The 22,608-nt window shown below is 37.6% G+C and overlaps 1 long non-coding RNA gene across 1 annotated transcript; it reads left to right on the top strand.

The window, feature by feature from the left end:
- The first annotated feature begins 7,915 nt into the window (after positions 1–7,915).
- On the top strand, positions 7,916–8,973 carry LOC143634231 (uncharacterized). The gene is made up of 3 exons (XR_013153813.1): positions 7,916–8,133; positions 8,245–8,290; positions 8,903–8,973. It is a non-coding gene; the product is annotated as an uncharacterized LOC143634231 (long non-coding RNA).
- The last annotated feature ends 13,635 nt before the right edge of the window (positions 8,974–22,608 follow it).

Raw genomic sequence — 22,608 nt, 5'->3', positions numbered from 1 at the left:
CGAAGACCGCTGCTGTTGCGTCAGTGGTTAATACTAACAGTGATATTTCATCTATGTTTTTGCAGGTTAAAGCATATTTGGAGCAACAGACCAAGACCAACCAGAGGATCCTTCGTGAGATAGAAGATCTCAAAAAGACTAAGAGGCCAGCGGAGGACCACACCCCCTGATACCCAGGATGTTGGATTTCACCAGTCCAGGATCCATGGCTCAGTTTACTCAATGATCTTCTATCCTTCAACAAGGATCCATGGATCAACAGACTCAAGGATCCTCACCGTTTCAGCCAGGATCATCTATCCTTCAACAAGGATCCATGGATCAACAGACTCAAGGATCCTCACTGTTTCAGCCAGGATCATCTATCATTCAACAAGGATCCATGGGTCAACAGACTCAAGGATCCTCAGTGTTTCAGCCAGGATCATCTATCCTTCAACAATGGTCCATGGGTCAGCACACTCAGGGATCCTCATACTTCCAGCAAGGATCATCCATCCTTCAACCAGGATCCTTTGGATTGTATCACCAAGGATCCTATAATTCCCAACCTCAAGGATCCTTCTTTCAGAATCAATGATTCTTAGGAGTCCAACATCAACGATCCTCTGAAGTCCATGAAGGAGATATAATCCCCATGCAGACCATAGCCTCTGGAGGACCAACTCCAATCGCAGATTCTTCTTATCCCAACTACTCGTCCGGGATGCCGACCTTCACCCAGCAAAGAGGTAACTTGTATGATCCTATATCCTTAGATACTAACCGTGGTCCTATGCAGGATACAGTTATCAATCAGGCCATGGCCAAAGAACTACAGAAACTTAAGGATATGATATCCAGTGTTCCCGAGGTGATACAACCAATCCCCGAGATACCTAAGGGAAGCCACAAGTTATCAAGATTTGCTCCACCTATCTGTGATGCTGAGATTCCGAAGCGGTTCCAAATCCCCAACATGAAGACTTATGATGGGACCACGGATCCTGAGGAGCATGTTGCACAATATAGGGAAAGGATGGAAATCAACCCCATCCCTGAGAGACTCAAAGAAGCTTGCTTATGCAAAGGATTCGGATCCACACTCACAGGATCTGCATTAAAATGGCTGCTAAGTCTTCCTCCCTTTTCAGCCACTTCTTTTTCACATTTAGTTAACTTGTTCAACAGCCAATTTTCCTGTAGTAGGAAATTCGAGAAGTTAACAAGTGATTTATACCGAGTTATCCAACCTAGTGATGAATCCCTTAGGGATTTTGTTACGAGGTTCGGTAGGGAAGCTCTAGAAATCCCTAATCTTGACATGGCTACTGCTGTTGAGACCTTCATGATGGGAGTTCAGAGGAGCTCCCCCTTTTATGATGATCTAGTGATGACTCCTTGCAGGTCTCTAGATGAAGTAAGGAACAGGGTGCTCAGATTCATACGGTTGGAGGATGACAAGAGGATCCAGGATCGTCTGGGGAATCAGACGAAACAAGAATCCTCCGAAAAGAAACAAGGATTCTCGTTCAAGAACAACAACACAAAGCCATATAACAAGTTCAACAACCAGAATGTACGAGCAGTTGAAGAAGGAGAGGATGATGAAGATTATCCATGCATCTCCGAGTATTGTTTCTCCTTAGATACCCATTGCTTGATTTGCGCCATGAAGGATCTAGGAGAGAAAGCAAGGTGGCCCCGAAAGAATGAGAAGACGAATGCCTTCAAAGACAAGTATAAGTGGTGCCTTTCACGAAGACTTTGGCCACACAACAGACGAATGCATCGGCTTGAGGAGGGAAATTGGATACCTCCTGAGCAAGGGTCACTTTAAAAACTCTTGGGAAGGAAAAAATCCAGGATCCAGGATCCTGAAGATCTTCCACAAAAAGCGACGCCGCCACCGCCAGACACTCATGTGATCAACTTTGTCTCCAGAAACTACGAAATATTCCAAGATTCGTGTGCTTTAGAAGAAAAGCCCACAAAAGAATTCGAGTTGGACGATGAAAGAAGACCGCTTATCCCCATTACTCGAGTAACTGATCGAAGGGTCTTCTTCGACTCAAAGATCCAGGATCCTCAGAAGGATGAGCTGGATGTCCGAATGGTGAATTTCATCTCTGGAGGATTAGACATTTGTGGAACTTCCTTCTCTGCAGCAAAAAGACTTGCCAAAGAAGTAAAGATGGATAACGGAGACCAACCGATAGTATCCACTACCTTAACAACAGACAAAAGGATCTTCTTCGACGAGGAAGACAAACTAAACATCCAGGATCCTCATCATGATGGTTTGATCATTACTTTATTTATCGCTAACCATTATGTACGCAGGATCCTAGCAGATGGAGGGAGCTCAATCAACATTATCTAGCATGATGTCCTCAAAATGATGAACATACCGGACTCAAAGATCATTCCTAGAACATCAGTGCTAGTCGGTTTCAGTGGTGAAACCAAGAAAACATTGGGAGACATCAACCTCCCAATTTATATCGAAGGGTTAAATTCATACCAGAAATTTTGTGTTATTGATAACCTTTCTTGTTGCAATGTTATTTTAGGTAGGCCCTGGTTGCATGGAATGAAGGCAGTAGCCTCAACGTATCACCAATGCATCAAACTGCCTACCCCTTGGGGAGTTGTGAAGATAGTTGGTGACCAAGCGGAGGCCAAGAACTATTATTCTTCATCAATGAAGCCAACTGCCATACAAACTATAGCATAGCAACTACAGCAGCATCCCCGGGACGTGCTGGAAGCTCGGGAGAAAGACCTTAAAGAAGTATCATTGGACCCTGAGGATCCAGAGGTAAAGGTGTTCCTAGGATCCAGTATCCCCAGCAAAATCGAGGAGGATTTAGTATCCTTCTTGGGACAAAGAAAATCTACCTTTGCCTTCAAGCACTCAGACATGACAGGTATTTCAAAAGAGGTAATCACTCACAAACTAGGCCTTGGTTTATCTGTTAAACCCGTCCATTAGAAGTGAAGAAAATTTGCTCCTGAGAGGAACAAGATCATACAAGAAGATGTTGAGAAACTTCTTAAGGCCGGTATGATCAGAGAGGTTCAGTATCCTCGATAGTTGGCAAATGTGGTTGTAGTTTCAATAAAGAATGGAAAGTGGAGGGTATGCGTTGATTTACAGATTTAAACAAGGCATGTCCCAAGGATCCTTTCCCGTTACCACATATAGACTCCATGGTGGATGCAACGGCAGGACATGAAATGCTTACCTTTATGGATGCTTCCTCTGGATTCCAACAAATTCAGATGGAACCATCTGATCAAGAGGATACAGCATTCATGACTCCTACCGGCATATACTGTTATGCTGTTTGGACTAAGAAATGCAGGGGCAACATACCAAAGGCTAGTCAACATGATGTTCAAAAATCAGTTAGGCAAGACTATGGAGGTCTACATAGATGATATGGTGGTGAAGTCAAAGAGAGATGAGGATCACCTCAGAGACCTTGAAGAGGCATTCAATATCCTCGACCAATATAACATGAAATTGAATCCGGCAAAATGCCACTTTGGTGTTAAGGCTGGAAAATTTCTGGGATATATGGTGACTAAAAGAGGAATTGAAGCAAGCCCAAAGCAGATTGAAGCCATCCTTAATTTAAAGCCTCCTGCAAACGCAAAAGATGTCCAAAGGCTCACAGGAAGAATAGTCGCTCTCAACAGGTTCATCTCAAGATCCTCTGAAAAGTGCAAGGACTTCTATGATATCCTTAGGAAGAATAAGAAGTTTGAGTGGACGGAAAAGCATGAGGCTGCGCTTAAGGCCTTGAAGGATTACTTATCCTTGGCTCCAGCTATAATGAAGACTGTGGATGGAGAATCCTTATATATGTATTTAGCTGTCTCGGGAAATGCAGTGAGTGCCGTTCTCGTCAAGGATCATGAAGGTGAACAACACCCTATATATTATGTAAGTAAGAGTCTGTTAGATGCAGAAGCCAGGTACTCTCACCTTGAAAAATTATTTCTTGCTTTAATTATGGCTTCTACTAAATTAAGACATTATTTTGAGACCCATACTATTATTTTGAAAACTAATTATCCTGTTAAGAATGTTCTTAGAAAGCCAGAATTGTCAGGTAGAATGGCTAAGTGGGCTGTGAAGCTGAGTGCATATGACATTCAGTATGAGCCTAGAACAGCTATCAAATCGCAGGCACTCGCAGATTTTGTGGCTGATTTCAGCAGTGACATGCAGAAAGAAGCCGACCGAGAGGTTCAGCAACTAGATGTAACCAAGGATCCTTAGATCCTCTTCACAGATGGAGCATCCAACGTAAGAGGAACGGGATTGGGCATACTACTGAAATCGCCACAGGGGGACATAATACCCCAATCCATTGCATGTGCATTTCAAGCTACCAACAATGAGGCAGAATACGAAGCACTCATAGCAGGTTTACTTTAAGCCAAAAGTATGAGGATCATGTATCTTCAAGTTTATATGGATTCTTTACTCATTACTAACCACTTTAACGGTTCTTATACCGTAAAATGTGAAAATATGATCAAATATTTAGAAATTGTGAAGAAATTAGCAAAATCCTTCGAAGTGTTTAGCATAGTACAGTTACCAAGAGAAGAAAATACCGGGGCAGACGCCTTAGTAAATTTAGCTTCATCCTTGAAAATTCCAGAAGATACGAAGATCCCAATTATCCACATACTCTCGCCAGCAATAGGAGAGCAAGAAGTTGGGGAAATAACAAGTGATAAGCAGATTGTACTTTGGGATCCATTATCCTCAGACAATCAAGGATCCTGGATCCTTCCAATCAAAAAGTACATTCAAACTGGAGAAATCCCAGCTACGGAGAATCCGAAATCCTTCAAACTCAAGGTATCACAATATATTTTATTAGATGATATGCTATACAAGAAATCTCTTGCAGGTCCATACTTGAGGTACATCGAGGATCCTGAAATCCAAGAAGTACTTAAAGACTTTCACGAAGGATATTGCGGCAACCACACAAGAGGAAGGGCATTATTCTCTAGGATAGTTAGAACAGGGTACTTCTGGCCAATAATGAAGAAGGATGCAGTAGAGTATTCAAAGAAGTGTGATGCCTGTCAAAGGCATGCAAATATCCTTCATCAACTAGTAGAACCAATGTATCCTATATCCTCTTCATGGCCTTTCATGAAATGGGGAATGGACATTGTTGGTAAACTACCAAAGGCACCAGGTGGAAAGGTCTTTATGCTTGCCATGACAGACTACTTCTCTAAATGGATTGAAGCAGAAGCATTCGTATAAGTCCGAGAAAGGGAAGTTATATCTTTTATCAAAGGAACATTATAACTAGATTTGGTATTCCTTCTGAGATTATATGTGATAATGGTTCCCAATTTATTGGGAAAAGAACAACTAACTTTTGTGACAGCTGGGGCATAAAGATGATTACTTCAACACCAGTGCATCCTCAAGCTAATGGTCAAGCGGAGTCTAGCAACAAGATCATCATCAACAACTTAAAGAAGAAGCTAGGATCCAAGAAGGGAAAGTGGGCCGAGGAACTACCATATGTTCTTTGGGCCGACATGACAACACCCAAGAATGCAACAGGCCAAACACCCTTTTCATTGGTATTTGGATCAGAAGTGGTAATCCCAACAGAGATGGTGGTTCCTACAGCAAGAACGAGCATCCGTGATCCTGAAGCCAACGAAGAAATCCTGCTTGAAGACTTGGATACTGTTGAAGAACTCAGAGACCTGGCCAATATCAGAATGATATCTTATCAACAAAGGGTAGCTGGGGCATACAACAAGAATATAAGAATCAGAAGATTTCAAGAAGGAGATCTAGTCTTGAGGAAAGCCTTCCAAAATACTACCAATCCGGCTGATGGAAAGTTAGCTCCCAAATGGGAAGGACCATATCAGATCGAGTCGGAAGCAGGAAAGGGGGCATATCATTTGCTCACAATGGAAGGCAATAGATTACCAAGGGCATGAAATGCTATCCACCTCAAGAAGTATTTTTTCTAATCAAGATCCTGTATCCTGAGAGGATATATTATCCTTAAAGGATTAAGGATCCCCGAAATTGGTAATATCTATTCGATCACTTATCCTTTTCATTTTATTATTCTTAATTTAAGGATAATATATTCTTAACATTTTATTTTTTCCAAGTTTTAAATATCAATGCAGGGTATTATTGAAATGTGTAATAGTCAAGAGGTTGGCCACCTCTCCTTTACATTCAAGGTACTATCTTGTTTCCCTTGGCCTAGCCCACGTGTGGATATGACCCCCGATGGTCATATCCTCTAAGGTTTAAAGGTTTTCACCTTTCTTATAAATAGAGTTTATACACTCTCGCCTGGAGCGCACGCTATCCAACGTATATTCCGGGACAGCGGGACCAGTACACGCTTAGTGGCTGACAATTTCGTTGTTTTCGGCTATATGGAGGATCCTAGAGTTATGGTAGACGTACCATACTACCGGTTTATAACATTTTCACGTTATCTCAAGACAAAGGTTTCTAACATTTTCATGTTAGCTAAGGTTTATAACGTTTTCACGTTATCTTCGTTTGGGCTAAATCCCGGGTTGGGCGAGTCCCCAGTTAACATCCGTATTTGGGCTTGTCCCCAGTTTTGGGCTTGTCCCCAGTTTGGGCTTGTCCCCAGTCATGGGCTTGTCCCCAGATTACACGGGCTTGTCCCCAGATGCACGGGCTTGTCCCCAGTTTATTATTTGGGCTTGTACCAGCTTAATGGGTTTAATCCCACTAACACTATGAGTCGTTTGCAACAGATTTTCTAAGTTCATTATGAGGATCAAAATTCTAAGGATCCAGAATCCTAAAGTTATTCCTTCAAGGATCATTGAGAGTTCAGTACTTATGGTAACGTAGGTCTACCTAGACCTTCTGGTATGGTCTCTGTTAATGAATTTATGTATTATCTTAGTTGCAATAATTTGGGATATTTCAAGTTAGAAGGTTACTCCTTTGAAGATATTTTATTACTAAAATTTTTTACCTGTTTTTAAGGATACTTTATCCTGAAATTTGTCCTTTATGGATATTCTTTTGTATAATGTTAATCATCTCTTAAGGATACCTTATCCTATTGTTTGTTCTTTAAGGATATTCTATCCTAAGTTATTTTCATAAGGATCTTTTATCCTGAAATCTTTTACTTAAGAATATTTTTTCAGAAGTATCAATAATGCTAAAGTTATATCTAATAAACTTTTAGAAATAAACAACAGGCAAGTAGTTAAAAGATTTATATTAATTAAAATAAGCTGCTAGGACTTATTCAAAATCCTTAACCCGGACTTCACAATGAAAAAGATGGACCATCCATCCGGGTTAAGTGAGTACTACTAACAGTTCATAAGTGCAGGAAAATTAAAAGACAGGGGCAACAAAGGCTTCATCCCCACAAACAGAGGATCCCTCCACCTTTGTCACCCCCGCAAATTGTCTTAAGGATCATGCATCCTTTACCCTAGTTGCTACTGTTTATTACATACCATAGTAATTTTTCATAAAAACATCATAAAAGCAAAATAAAATGGGCTTGGGCCTTGTCTTCTGTATCCTTCATCGCCCGTTCATGCGTTTGCTTCCACCTCCACCATTGCCTCATTTCCTCCTTCAGCTTCATCCTGACCCTTCACACCGCTCGTCCCTGCTTCACCTGCATCAACCATCATACCTTTAGCCTCATCCTCGCCTCCACCCAAGTCGATCAAGGCTTGCTTTCATTCTTTGATGTAACACCCATTAATTTCCTTCTCGTTATCCTGGTTCGTTAAATCATTTATTTTTCCTCTCAAGTTGCCATATTCTTTGATTAGGAGGGGCTATTGTGTAAAATTGGATTTTATATACGAATGATTCTTGTTGAATCATTCAACCACTCACATGCCCTTGTCTTTCACCTGCTCTCCTTCCTTTCTTCTCTACCTAATCAACCAGTCAGCGAGAAGAACAACTCCTCCATGATTCAACAACTCTTCCACTCATCTTGTTCCCCACCTACTCCTCCTTTTTCCTTTTTTAATTGATCGGGCAACTAGGAGCAGCTCATCACATCATTTTTCTTTCCTTGCAGCCATAATTAGAGCACAAAGATTCAATCCAAGGTTAGTCTCATGTACTCTCTAGTACTATACACCATAAACCATCTTTATGCCTCGCGTATTGATCGTAAACTGCTTGTTTTAATCTCACCGGGTGGCTGTCTATTTGAGCAGTTTCGGGGCTGAGGTGATTGAGGTTTTCACTCCATAATCTTCCTAGGTATGTCTAGTATAACATACTTTAAGATTATGTCTGTTGATGTTCGTTTGATTGGTCAACTAGTTGTAGATTGAAAACTAATATTCGGTTGACTAGTTTGTGAATTGTGATGTCTAGCGCGTTGTTTGAGGGAACTAACAACCAATTCGAATGTTATAGTCTCGGTATGATTAATGGACTGTAAGAAATTGATTTTAAAGGTGATGGGACTGAATTGGTTGTCGGTTACTCAAACGGGTCGGTACAACGTGAATTCGCGTTTATTGAATAATTGGTGCTTTGTACTTGCGAGTTACCGACCCATTTGACTCGTGTAGCGTCGTGTGGACTTGTTGACTATGAATTCATCATATTGGGTCCACATGGGGCTGAGTTGGATGTTAATAGCCTAACCAACTCTTAAATGCGCGTGTTAGTATCACATAGTGCTTTCAAGGGCAAATTGGGAATTCTTTGTTCCCGGGAGTATCTAAGAATCGTGTGGGTATATGTAAGGCCCGGGAGATGTTATGAATGAGTTTGATGAGGTCGAGGCCTTAGGTACTCGAACCGTGTTAGAACGTCCCGTAGGACAAACGAGTCCTTTAGTAATGATTGTTTATAAACTGACAGACGTTTGAGTTGTGGGGATACTTAGGGAGTCTCTAGCTCGTGGTGAATTCGTGCCTTGTGTAAAGTGAGTTCATGATGCCCCTTTTAACTCTTTTTAAGTTTTTGGGCTAGCATGTACACTTAAATGATTTTGCTTGAAGAACCGTTTAAATTACTTTGCATAGGCTTATTTATATAGGATAGGCATTGAAATGATAATATTGAATGATGTATGGATGTGTATGTATATATATTATTGAATGGCCAATAATTGGCGAATGATGTGGTCGTTATCGATTACGGATGTTACGCATGCCTACTTTGTGTTTGCACGCGTTGATGGAATGTTACGTGTTGGGGTTGTACGTTTTCTCGGCCCTGAATGTTATTATTGAATGTTATATATATATATATATATAGGAAAGCTTGTATAGAGATGTTTTCACATAAGGATGATTACCTATTATTATTGCTGACATGATTTTTCTGCAGAAGCTACCGTAGCTTACGGTGGTTTCTAATGATAGGAATACAAGATTTTTTTTATTATTATATTTAATGATGTCATTTATGTAAACTTGAACTCACTCAGCTTAAGCTGACTTTGTGTACATGTTAGTGTGAGTTTCTGGTAAGGGAAGGATGCTTACCGCTTGGACGTGCTCGAGACTACCCGGTCGGTTGAAGACATACTTAGTCGGAAGCTTTAATAATATTAAACATCCTCTTTTAATGTTTTATTAAATACATTTTAATCTGATTTTGGAAATTTGTGTTATAAATTATGTTTTCCGCTGAACATATACTCTGAATTGGTTATTTTAATGGAACGAGTTGTTTTAAGTTAGGTATTTTTGTAAATATCGTGTATGAGTACCAACTGTGGGACCACCAGGAGACGGGGTTTTACATTTGATTTGGATCGGCTTCAAACACCGTCCGAGAGTCTTTTCCGTTGCTATCTCGCACCTATAGTACGAGTATAACCTTTTGTTAGTCGGATATACAATCTGGCTTAAGATCTTTAGTCTTTTATAATCTTTACCTCGATTATGTGAACCTTTAGTTCAAATCTCTTTTCTTTACTTTAAAACCTTTAGTTAAAAAGTATTCTTTTCTTTTATAAATTAAAAGTCTTTCTTTTAATAACCTTTAGTTTATTTCATAAAAAACCCTACATTTCTTCTTCTCTAAGAAACGTATTCTTTTCTTTCTTTTATTATTTAAGAATAGTTATTATTACTTAAATAATATTTTATAACAAAGAATCACGTGTATATATATATATATAATCACACACATATATATAATTATTCATAATTTCTTTTCTTTTCTTTGTTATATTTTCTTTTATTTTATCGAGGTATCAAGTAAAAACTCGACTTAAGGTTTAAGCCGTTATAATATTTTATTATTATTTTATTCGGGCATTACGCCTACCTTCGATGGCTTAAGAATACCCTAAACACTCGAGCAGCACCTCAAAGCCGCTTCACTTTCTTTATCTTCTTGCTCAAACGCTTCTTCTCGTCACTCTTTCCTTGGCACGCAAAACGATGTACACCAATACTTCACCACTCGTCGACACGCTTTACGAGGCTAGTCGTCATGATGTCGGGGATGGCAATCTCCTTCTTGATTGGGTCGTCGGTGGAAAGTGGCACGAACTACGATGAAACGAGCACGGAAATCGAGGAATCGAGGCACGAACTTCGAGGTAATCGAGGGTATGATTCTGGGATTCTAAAGAGATGTTAGAGAGAGATTTGTGTGTGTGATTTGAGGTGTGAGAAGCATGAATCCGTAGCTCACTATTTATAGGCAAAATCAGAGGCCCATCGCGATACACGATGGCCCTTCGGCTAAGCCCATCGCGTATCGCGATTTAGGCTTGGCCAGTCACCACGTAGATCTGCCACGTGGCGACACATGGCAGGCATTATCCCACGTGGCGACCGTTGTGCCACATGTGGACACGTGGCAAGCCATGTGTTTACGTGTCAGACAACCCATCGCGATACGCGATGGGTCTCTCTTCTGATCCATCGCGTATCACGATGGGTCAGGAAAACAGAATTTTCATTTTTAACCCAATGTTTGGATTTTGACATTTTTGGTCCTTTATCTTTGGAAACTTGATAATTTGAACCCGATATTTTCACGATGTTACAAAAGATATACCGGATCATATATCTCAGTAGCTGATGGGTTTGTTGCTTAAGATAAGTTTTGGTAGAGGCATGCTAGCACAACGCTATCCCAACTCAATGTTCCACATTCGTTGAAATCAACTAGGTGATTTAAAAAATGATGAGACACCGTATGACTTGTGCTATCAGCAAACAAAGTCATGCCACATAAATAAAGAATTATACATCGTGCATGTCGTTCGCATTGTATATCAGTTGCGTTTGTCCCTAATGGTGTCAACATTTTTTCTAAAAGAATTGATGTCTTTATACAATTACCCGAAAAATCCCTGTTTACGGGTTTAATTCCTAATAATTGTTGGCATAGATAGGAACATTGTTCTACTTGTATCGGTGTTTCCTTCCCCGATATAACCGCACCATCTACCGATAACCCAAATAAGACATTAACGTCTTGTAACGTCATTGTTACCGGTAGGTGAAAATTATTTGTCTCGGGTCTCCATCTCTCGACCTAAGCGATTATCAATCCATGGTCAAGTTGCTTATACCTACAATCCAGCACACCACTAAACCCGGCAAGACGCATGCAATTTTCAACGCCATCAAGGATTGCACTTTTATTAAAGAGTGACCAAAATCTCTAATTACCGAGTCTAGGTCGTAAGGTGCCTGACTATCTAAAGTCCCTTTAAACAGAGAAAATGCGCGATGATTTTTTTTAAGAAACAGTAGTTCATCATTTGTTGGACCAGGATGTAAATTAAGGCTCAGTGTATCTGGTATGAGTGATTGGCGTAGCAGGGGGAGGGACCGAATTCAACGTACCTGTTTACTTAAGAGACAGACCGAATTCAATGCCAATCGGGGGTAGGCGAGGAGAGGCTTCTAGCTGTGTGTGGTTAGGTTTTATGTTTAGTGAATAAAGAAGAATTCAAAACTTGAAGGTGAGAAGGTAAAGTCTAGCAGGCGTAAAACTCGAAAATTTATCTATGTTTCAATAACTTTTTTCAAACTTGGCCCATCTAACTCTCCAAACACAAAAGTAAACTTACATGGGTTGAATATAATATTTTTTTAGAATTAAAAGGTTTTTGAGAGGAATTTAGATTTATTCCTAATTTCATTAACACAACAACATTAAAGTTTAATAATTGGGATAAAAATATTTGAAATACAACAATAAAAAAACACACATGGTAATAATGAACAATCCTAACATGGACGAGGTAAACAACGCCAAAAGTAAAAGTTATCAGCCATAAATCGCCGGCATGACACACATGCACTTTTAAAATCTCCTGTTGGATTAATGGGTTTGCCCGTGACCAGTCTTTTCCAGTTGCCGATGTTCACCAACAAAGCTGTGAAGTATACTTTGATCCTTGTAATAATAGGGTGAACCAACTCTCTATAGTTATTGCCATATACATTTTCAACACAGTACATAATCAATTCTTGTGTCTGGAGCTCAACACGAACAAGTATCCATTTGTTATTTCCATAACAAAATGGAAAAAAGACCTTTTCTACATCCAGGAAAGAAGGAAAAGGATTGAACTTTCCATTAGCATTGGTAATGCATTCTTGCAACACGAGTCTACTAGGTCATTGTAAAACTGAGGTGGCAGAATCGTCCAACGCATGACTAACGGCCGAATATCTTGTAGTTGTCTACGTCTCCAATTCATCATTCTACCAACCCAACCTTGAATATGCTGCAACATAATAATATTAATAAAGTAAGTATTTTTTTTCATGTTAAATAAATAGAAAAAACTAAACTTATACAACTCGTACAGTTTCTGTGAGGTAACCTTGACCGAGAACACCGAGTAGGGTTCCCCAAAACCGATTTTCAAGTTGTAATGGTGTAAAGAAAACAGTTGAATAACATACGGGGCGTCCCCATTATTGTAGAATTCGACAACATCTTTTGACCAGTTATCAGACTCATCGTCTGGAATCGCCCATGTGTGTGAAGTATTTTGGTGAGTACTTTGTCTTCGTGGCATATATTCATAGGCTTGCGTGCGTTGCGGTCGTTTTTTATGTACGTTTACGTCTTAGTCTTGCGTCTCGTAAGACGAAGAACCAGACTGACTCTTTCGACGCCTCCATTTGTTATCTATCCAACTTGATATTTTCTCAATTGGTTAAGAATTGTATCAGTTAGCCATTTTTATTTTATTAGAGTTAGAGGTGATGAGGAAGTGGATGGAAGGGGATATGGATGGTGTGTGGTGAGTAATGTGGTTGTTATATATAGACAAGGTATAGTAGTAATGTGGATTCTAAAAACAATGTTTTCAAAAAGTTTTTTTCTCACAGCTTTGAAGATCTCAAACCGCCCACTTTGACCACCTACAATATGTTGCTACGAAATTTGTTTTGGACACGGTCAGTTTCTTTGAAAAGCACATACGTGATAAATGTCGGTCAAGAAAAAAACATGGTAAAAATACAGCGTGTCTCAATCAATAATTACAACCAAACTTTCTAAAAAAACGCCATTTAGTAAACATTAAACCAATATTATACATCATAAAAAACAGATACTTCTACATAATTTAACATGAACCGTAAATTCATCATTCAACCTAAACTTAACATAAAAGATAATAAAAATTAAAATGTAAACATAAAACATAATTGCATCACTCATTTTGGCCTCCACGAGAAGTAGTCCCAAGAATCATCAAAATTCATATCATGTATCATAAAATGGGTCGGGTTCAGAGTCATAACCATCTGGTACTGCTTGTGTTAAGGGAGGGTAGGGGGAGTGTAGCGGTGGTTCGTACTCCTTTCCGGGGTCAGTTTCGCACCCTTCCGCCCAATCTAGCACTTCTTGCGTGCGACGAAAAGGAGGAGGAGAAAGAGGTGGATATTCATCTAACAGTGGCAGATTATCATCTTCACCATCTGGGTAAACATTAAGAGGGTTAACAGGTTCAACCAAATCTATAGCAGGTATTTCTGGGTGATTTGGAGGTACTACCATATTGTTAGCTGGAACTTCAACCGGGGGATTATTTGGTCCGAAATATCAAAGGTTTTCTAACACATCCTCTGGAGGTGTACTAGGATCATAGTACATTTTTATATTTATGTGTTGAGGATGCTAACAAATGTGAAGGGTGAATTTGTGTAAGAGGATGAAGCATATTTATACTTATCTAACAATAACATATATATACACAAAATAAAACAAGTTTTTACTAATACTAGTGTAAATTAAATTAAATATGTAATAAATATAAAATGTAGAAGCACATCATATTTATATACTATAAATACAAGAATGTATCTCCATCATCAAACACAATTAAGATGCCACTTAATAGAGGAAAAGGAAGAGGCAAACCAAATGCAAGGCAACACAACACGTCATCTTCTAGTTCACACGTGGCGGCCGACAACATTCCCTCACCAATAGACAACCACGGTTGGCTTTTGCAGGTGCGTCAACAATGATCTCGAAATGTTGTGCAGTTTTTATATAATGGAGATGCCACATTTTGTAGGATTCATTATATGGGTCTTACACCACTTGACCAAGATTTTTGGGGTACTCTCCTAGGGTTTCGTGGAAACTGTCATTTAGGGTCAATTGTAAGTAATATTCATAAATTTTATGCAAAGAATGTTGATGTGCATCAAATACTATCAATGTTTGTTTAATTCATTGTTATAGCATGTTCGGGCCTAGACAAAGAAACTAATGTTTTGGCGGAAAGAAGAAATACGAAGAACGGCGGAGTCACCGGGCCATGATCGTTGGATAATACTCCCATGTGACTTTTCAAAACTGATTGTTGATGGGTCATATGATGTTCAACAATATGGTGACGGGACAAACGAACTATACCCTCCTTTGTGGGAGGTTGACACGGTAGCATATTTTAATTAAATTTTTTTTCTATACACCAAATATACAACTTTTACTCGATTTTGGCAGGTATACATACCTTTATCTATCGACGATGAAAATTGGTGTCTTTTTAAAATTTGTATGGTGACACTGGAAGTTCATCTATTGGTACCTTATGAATGTCGCCCAAATACATGTGATCGTGACACTAGAAGTTCATCATGCATTCATCGATTAGTTCACCAAATTTTTGTGGAATTTGAGTCATTCTTCATATGGTTTCTAGGGCATATACCATATTGGAAACATTCAGGCATAGAAGAGGTTAATGAACTGACGGTGTCTGGGGAAATGGTGTGGCCTTCTAATGGTGGTCACATTGGTCCCGATTCAGGTGTTGTAATTTGTATGTTATTGCGTAGGTTGGTTAAGTCTAGGTCATTGTCATGGGAAGAAGTAAATTTACAAGATGCGTGTTGAGGTTCAGACGTTTTATGGCGGACGAACTGTATGCCAGACGCAGTATGTAGTCATTTAATGTTGGGATGTTCTAGTTATTATTATTATTATTATTACTATTACTATTATTATTATTATTATTGTTGTTGTTGTTGTTGTCGTCGTCTACTAAACATCTAACCACTCCATCTATATGTACTCACCTTCCCTTTTTTTCACTTATCACGGGAAGAAGTAAATTTTTATTTTTTGCTTTAACATCAATTTGTACTCACCTTCCCTTTTTTTCTTTAACATCAATTTGTTGGAATGACAAATCGTGAACACAACATTCACCTACATTTTTATTTTCACATCAATTTGTTAGAATGGCAAATCGTGAACACAACATTCACCTACATTTTTATTTTCACATCAATGTTGAAGAGCCTAACCATCATAATCACCGCCCCCAAAATGTTCAACAACCAAGCCGTCACACGCCCAATCAACGACACAGTCACCATCACCATCACCGTCGTCGTAGTATGCAAAAACCATGACGTAACCAACCCATGCAACAACCAAACCATAACCAACCCATGCAACAACCAAACCATAACCAACCACTTCAACAACCAAACACTAACCCTCCACTTAAACAACCAAATCGTCAATTTGTTGAAGAAGATGATGGACTAGAAAGGCCTTTTGAAGGATCCGATTTTGAAGAATATTCCGTTGAAATAGAATTTCAAGCTTATTAAGAGTTATTGGAAAGTCAAGAGTTGTCACACCCCAACTTACGGCCTAGGCGTGTGACCAACAGTTGGTACCTGTTTTGTAAATGTATCAGAGTTCGTTTTTAGCGGAAGACTTTTAAAAATATTTATTATAAAATATTTATATACTTTTGAAACCATTGAAATATATTTTCTTTTGTTTTGAAAATCTTTTCGAGTAATAAATACCCAAGCATTTTTATTTATAAATCTTTGTTTAATCTTGTTGTTTTAATAATTTATAACAATGAGCCATCTCTACCTTGCAAACATCCACTTCATGAATGGCTCCAATTCTTGATACTTTAATTTCCTTAAATGTAAAAAAAAATACGTCAGCGATATGCTGGTGAACACGCTGACGCTAAAAAATAATTTCTATACTTAATCACCCCTCGAGACTACGTAAGTCTCGGCCCAACGTGGCTTGGAAATAATCAAGTTAAAACAATACAATTTATAAACTTAAGTCTCCATACTCGGTTCCTCCCGCGAAACACCATAGCGTTCGACTAGTTGAGTGCCTATACGAGTACACAAGGTCATACTCCCCGCAGGCGAGCATAATTGTGACCAGGTGTGGTGTGCCCACCACATATGAAAGGATCCAGACAAACGTACAAGAAAGCCTGAGGCCAGTATTTATACCCTTGTTTATAAATGTTTTAGAGACACTTAGTCTCATGTAAAGTTTTTCATATAACACGTTGACTCATTTGAAAACAAGTTTTAAATCTTTGGGGCGTATTCACCTTTTCGATTTGGATCGGATTCAATACACCGTCCGAGGGTCTTTCCCGTTACTACCTCGCACCTATAGTACGAGTATAGCCTTTTCTTTTGGATCAGCTTCAATACACTGTCCGATGGTCTTTCCCTCTTCTTTGTTATCTCGCACCTATAGTACGAGTATAACTTTTTGTTAGTCGGATATACAATCCGACTTAAGACCTCTAGTCTCTTTTGTAAAATCTTTACCTCGATTTTAATTTTTTTATGAACCTTTAGTTCAAAACATCTTTTCTTTATTTTAAACCTTTAGTTTAAAATATTATTTCTTTCTTTTCTTTTTCAAGTTAAAACTTTTTCTTTTAACTTATTTACTTTTCTTTTCCTTATAAGATAAACCTCTAGTTTATCTTGTATTTCTTTTTCTTAAATTCCACGTTTCTTCTTTATTAAGAAACGTATACTTTTCTTCTCTTATTACGTAAGAATAATAACATAAATAATATTATCAACTATAACTATTTTCTACTTTATCTTTTCCTTTCCTTTTATAATATGTTTGAACCTATAGTCCAAATCATATATCTCTTATTCTGATATTCGGACCTTTAGTCCTTCATGTTTTCTTTACGTTTCCAAATCGTATACATACATACATATATATATATATATATATATATATATATTCTTTTACTTATATTTCTATCTTTATTTATTAATAAAGATTATTTTATTTTTCTTTTATTTCTTTTCTTTTATTATTATTATCTAAAATCTTTTTAAATAATAATTTCGTTTTATATATAACCAATAGTTATATATATATTTCTCTCTTTATATAATTTCTTTGCTTTTGTATATTTTCGAGGTATAGACTATTTCTTTGACTAGGATCTAAGCCTTTATTATTTTATTAATATTTTATTCGGGCATTATGCCTACCTTGTTTGGTTTTTTATTTTCTAAACTCACGGGCAGTACTTCGATGCTTGTACGTATATCGAGAATCTTGATCAACACCTCCTTGGCACGCAAAACGAGGCACGCCTGTCTTCAAGTATCGTCGGCACGCACTTCGGGGCGGGTTGTCGGGTCATCTTGGGTCGGCATGCACTTCGAGGCGGGTCGTCGGTTCGTCTTGGGTCGGCACGCACTTCGAGGCGGGTCGTCGGTTTGCCTCGGGTCGGCACGCACTTCGAGGCGGGTCGTCGGTTTGCCTCGGGTCGGCACGCACTTTGAGGCGAGTCGTTGGTTCGTCTCAGGTCGGCACATACTTCGAGGCGGGTCGTCGGTATTTCGGTGTGTCGTCGGTTTAATGGCACGGAATACGAGGTAAAATGTCGGAGTTTTATGGTCACGGAAAACGAGGTGGTCGGTACACGTTTATCGAGATATTTTTAGAGAGATGTTAGAGTGTATTCTAGAGAGAGAAAGATGTGTGTGAAAAATGAGTGTGAAAAATGAAAGGGTGGAGTCCTCTATTTATAAGCTGGCCAGGAGACCCGTCGCGATAAGCGATGGGTCCAGACAGAGCCGTCGCGTATCGCGATGTAGCTATGGTGAGTCATGATGTAGGTTTGCCACGTGGCGGACGCGGTGCCCGCGGCGAGCTTTATGCCACGTTGTGACACGTGGCAGGACACGTGTCACAGCGTCATGGCATTATGCCACGTGGTGACACGTGTCAGCTGGTGTGCCACGTGTTGACACATGGCATGCCACGTGTCTGGTTGTCAGACATCGCCATCACGATACGCGATGGCGTTGCGCCCAAGTACGTCGCGTATCGCGATCGGCCTCGAATTCAGAATTTTTCATTTTTGATCCTTGTACTTTTTGATCCTTGGACTTTTTGAACTTTGATATTTTTGACCCGATATTTTCGTGATGTTACAAGAGTATAATTCAGAAACAGAAGACCACAACTCTTAGGTTATTAAAGTATGTTTAGTTAGTGTTTAATTATTTTTAATTATGTTTAATTGTGGCTCATCATATGTGTAATATTATATGTTTGTAATGTTAATGTATTACAAATACAACTTTTAGGTTATTATATGTGTAACATATCTCGTGCTTTTTCTATAAACATATAAAATAAATAATACAATCAAAACAGTACGTGGCAGTAGCAATATTCGAAAAATAATAAATAATAAAAAGAAAACATGCATTTTTTAAAATTAGTGTTTTTAATATTTAAAAAATATTTCTTAATATTAAAACTTATTATTTTTATAAACAGAGTTATTTAGTAAAATAAGTAATAATAAAAAGAAAAGGGTAATGTATGAACAAATCAGCCATAAAGTACACTAATCACATCCGCCATTTGAAATGGCGAAAGATGACATCTTTCATTTCAAATGGTGGATGTCCATCAAATATTAAAAATTAAAATTACACATGTAGTGTTTTTAATAAAAAAATCTTTTTAATATTAAATTTTTTATTTAAATAACGATATTTCGAAAACTAATAAATAATAAAAAGAAAAAATGTATTTTATTAGAATTACATATATTAGCGTTTAATGTTAAAAAACTTTCTATTTAAAAAAAAGTTATTTAGGAAAAAATATAATATTAACATTTTATTTGTTAATTTAGGAAAATAAGTAATAATAAAAAGAAAAAGGTAGTGTGTGGTCAAATCAACCAGAAAGTACATTATTCACACTCGTCATTTGAAATGGCGGATGTCAAGATGACATCTTCCATTTCAAACGGCGGATGTCCATCAAAATATTAAAATTACACAGGTTGCTGTTTTTAATAAAAAAATCTTTTTAATATTAAATTTTGTATTTTTCTAAATAATGATATTTAGAAAACTAATAAATAATAAAGTTATTTAAAAAAACGTTATTATATATTAGAAAATAAGTAATAATAAAAAGAAAAATGACTAGTGTGGTCAAATCAGATAGAAAGTACACTATTCACATCCGGCATTTGAAATGACGGATGTCAAGATGACATCTTCCATTTCAAATAACAGATGTCCATCAAAATACACTTTTACATATAGGGGTAGCCTACTTTGGAAATTGTGACATGCCAGTCAAACTGGCGGATCACCAAAATTGACATCCACAATTTCAAATGGCGGAACACCTAGTAGTCGTCCACCTCTCCAGACAAGATCTGACATGGCCTACGTGTTTGTTGACAGGCATCATTTCAAATGACGGATCTCCTATTTTCCTAATACAACTTTTCTCTCTCATAAAAACCATTTTATCCTTAACTTCTTCCTATTTCAAAAAAAAATTCTAGTTATTGGGGCGTTTTGAGGAAGACCTATGCGGGGCACCTTTTAGGTATGGGATGTTCATTTAACCCGTGATACTCTTACTCTTTTTGGACAAAATAAAGTGAAGATAAGAGCTAGATAGAAGTAGTTTTGAATGTGAGGGAAATGTAGCCATTAGTTAAGTCAATTTTGTTGGGTTATAAGTTGTTAGGAGAAAAGTAATTAGTTTAATTTGAGGTATACAATGACATTGGGTGATTACTATTATATATATATATATATATATATATATATATTTAAAAAGCCAGTGCTTCCACACTCACATAATACACTGTAGCTAAATGTACTTCTATAACATGATGTACAACAAGTTTATGCATGATATTGCCAGCTTTCAAGATTTAATCACGTGCGTTTGTCTGTTTCTTTTATTTCTACTCTCTTTCTTCCCAAACTCACACAGAGCAAATAACCTAAATCATTCATACGCCTACTTTGAGTCATTGTTCGTCAATGTCTTTACCGATTTAGTATCCACTTGATGGAACTCAACCGTCAACGAATCCAATCAAAATAATATAGAGTAAGTTAATTGTTCGATTTAGCCCTAGAAATTTGCATAAACGATGATTTTCGAAGTAAGTTAATTATTCGATTTCTAAGTGATCATCCCCTTTTGCATTGCCTATCAAGTTTTTGACGAAATGGTGTTTCAGCTTATTTAACAACAATTAAGCTGTCCTGATTTCCAAACGAGTACATCAAATCATTTGTGGGTTAAAGGTATTAAACCTGGATTTCATTTATGTTATCTGTAGATTTGCTTAACTATGTTATTCGTATTACATCGATTTCATATATATGTTAGTATTTCAATTAGACTAATAGTATGTTTGGGTTAATTTTTATGTAATATATTTTGATTCGAATGGGTTTTCATAATTCGTATGTAAAATTGATGGTATATAACTAACTATGATGTTTATCTGAATGTTACATTGCATGCAGTTTTTCGAATGGGGATTTGGATCATCTAAGACATGATAAATATTTCTTCTCATCGAGTTTGAACATGTCTGTTATTGATTTCTTTTTCTTTCAAAATGAATGAATGAACCTAATATGTGTTGTTAGTATACATAAATTTGGGCGTTTATATGGATAATGTCTTTGAATGTCGAATGGCACGTGACACCTTTTTGTTTTCGTTTAGAAGATTTTAGTTCTGCAATGGAGTGCACCAACTATTTGATGCTACAACTTTGTTGAAAGATATGCCTTGAAGCATTAGGATCCCACCACGGTACATTGCATGCGATTATCTTTAAATAAAATAACATTTTTTTTCCTACTAAGTAGTTTTTTTTTACTGCAGGTTGCAATCATGATTCATCTCAAAGGCATTCTTTAATGGTAATTTAGTTGATATTCTACTCTACCTTTCATTATTTTTTTATGATTTTAGGATTCATACGAAGCAGATTTGATGTGTTAATATGGGCCATGCCTTAAGTTTTCCAAGTTTGTCTTTATAGTTTTAACATAAATTAGGAGGCTCATTGGCTGTGAACAGCATGGCAGAAGCACCAAATGCTACCATAACGGACATAACCTCTGCAAAAAGTCTAGGGAAAACGCCACTCAGCCAGGAAAAGGTATTATACCACATAAATACACCTTAACTAAACACATGCTAAATGCAACTTCTTTCATAATGCAAGCACACAAGAGCAGCAAGAAACACAAACTCTAGAGCAGCTCAAAATCACAAGGAAAATGGGCCCCTTACGACAAAGAAGCTTATTTTTGGTTATAAACATATACAATGAGGACATTTTGGTAAGCATATACAATGAAGACATCCTTGGAATACAACAATGAAAGTAATGACCTCTTTTGTAATTAACAAATGTGGCTGCTTATAGCATTCGGAAACCAATCTATCTTTTATAATTAACCAAAGTGGTTGCTTTAGAAAATACTTTATCCTTTGAAATTATGCAGCCATCTATGAAAAGAACCTTTATCTCTGTAATATGTATAAACCAAACTTACTAAGGAAGGAGAGACGGTCTAATGTGCACATAATATGGTACGGACTTGGCCCGCCGCAACACGCGGGTACATTTACTAGTTAAATATAAAAAGGTATTTAAGACAATCGGTCGACTATAGGAGTATTCAATTTCAAAAGTGGATCTTTGTGCTCATACTATTGCGGAATGACACTTAACCTATATCCCTCACATATAAACATGGAAATTAGAAGTATCCGTCTTGTAGAGCTGATCGTGAATATAAAAAAAATTACCAGGGAAAAATGCTCATAATAGATTCCCTTAGTGTAAGAGATAGAAGGCTCATAATCTTTCCCCATTAATAGGGGGGGGGGGGGGGGGTTGGGTTTTCTTATTTTTACCTCTTTATAACTTATTTACTTTTATAGATTAAAATAGTGTTTGGGTAATATAACTTATTAAACTTTTTAAAGAAGGAAAA

The sequence above is a fragment of the Bidens hawaiensis genome, unplaced genomic scaffold (assembly GCF_021521415.1).
Source record: "Bidens hawaiensis isolate Kalapana, Puna unplaced genomic scaffold, B.hawaiensis_p1.1 tig00007035_1, whole genome shotgun sequence".
In the NCBI taxonomy this organism is placed as follows: domain Eukaryota; kingdom Viridiplantae; phylum Streptophyta; class Magnoliopsida; order Asterales; family Asteraceae; genus Bidens; species Bidens hawaiensis.
This window is presented reverse-complemented; position numbering and strand designations above follow the sequence as displayed.